Source organism: Artibeus jamaicensis, unplaced genomic scaffold, assembly GCF_021234435.1.
Source record: "Artibeus jamaicensis isolate MK-2021 breed Jamaican fruit bat unplaced genomic scaffold, CSHL_Jam_final contig_834, whole genome shotgun sequence".
Lineage (NCBI taxonomy): Eukaryota > Metazoa > Chordata > Mammalia > Chiroptera > Phyllostomidae > Artibeus > Artibeus jamaicensis.
Window position 1 is genome coordinate 1,304,327 of NW_026521981.1, and position 1,348 is coordinate 1,305,674.

Consider the following 1,348-nt stretch of genomic DNA (forward strand, 5'->3'; position numbering starts at 1 on the left):
TGCCTTAGTGCCCCTAATGGTGTTCTGAGAGGGCCCCCCAAAGCTCCCCAGGGGCCTGAGGTGCTTATCTGGACCATCGCACATGGTCTTCCAGTCTGGCTATGGCAAACACATTTCCTTTTCACCAGCTGGAGGAAGGGGCATCATCTTGTTACACTCAAAGGTGGAGTGAGCAGCAGACCCTGTAAGCAGGCCTGTTTTATTTTTTATGTTTCATGATTGATGCCATTTTGGGGGAAGTGGGGAGATGAGGAATTTGAGCAGGAGGAAGTGGGTGGGGAGAGCAGGAGACTGGAGGTTTTGTGTTTTGTTGTTGCTGGGCACGGATCTGAGAAAGGAGAGGAAGAGAAAGTGCAGCACCTTCCTGCCACCACCAGGGGCTCAAGCTCCCAGGAGGAAGGCGGGGAGCTCCTTGGAGCGAACAGCGCGCTGAGGTCCGCAGAGGAGCTCTCGTCTAACCTTGGCTGCAAGGGGTGTGGCCTTCGAGGAAATACCTATCTCGAATACCAGTTCTATGTATGATTCCTTTTCGCTTATGAAATAGTTTCTCTTATAAGTCTTTTGATTTTCCTAACAACCCTGGAAGGCAGGTTGAGCCAGTTTGATCAAACCCATTTTATAAAGGAGAGGACCGGAGTCCGCACAGGAAGTGAATGGTGGGGGAGTCTGGAGTCCTAATCCATAGAGCTGGGAATGGAACCCGCAGGTGGGAGTGGAACCCGCAGGTGGGAGTGGAACCCGCAGGTGGGGGACTTTTCATTGTGTCATATTTGCTCATTTTTCATTTTGGCTTCTCCAGTGTTTTGTTTTTTCATTAACATAAACCTGTATTTTTTTTAACTGATAAGAACAGATACTACACTTGATCTTAGCCGAAAGGCTGAGAAGTGATAAACCTGTATTTTTTTAAGAAATATTTTATTTATTTCTCTCTTTTTTTTTAGAGAAAGGGGAAGGTGGGGAAGAAGAGGGAGGGAAACATTGATTGGTTGGTTGTCTCTTACAGGCTCCCAACCTGGGATCTAGCCCACAACCCAGGCATGTGCCCCAACTGGGCATTGAACAAACAACCTTTCAGTTTGCAAGACAATGTTCAACCCACTGAGCTACACTAGTCAGGGCTATTTCCTTTTTCTTAATAAAAAGCTTTATAGGACTCACTAATACTTCTCCAGTGCTTTGGCTGTGGCGCGCCCACACCGGCGATGCTGCCAGGCCTGTGGTCCACCGTGGCTTCATCCGGGAGCACTGGGCGAGACCCCATGTGGGCTCTGCCTTGTGGCTCCTCAGGTTGGAGACTGAGGTTTTGGCTGATATGTGAACTGGAGCTCCTGCTTTTGCTCTCTGC

The 1,348-nt window shown here is 49.0% G+C and overlaps 1 pseudogene; it reads right to left on the bottom strand.

Moving 5' to 3' along the window:
- Window positions 1-691: 691 nt before the first annotated feature.
- LOC119053051 (uncharacterized) lies at window positions 692-892 on the bottom strand (annotated as a pseudogene).
- Window positions 893-1,348: the final 456 nt, after the last annotated feature.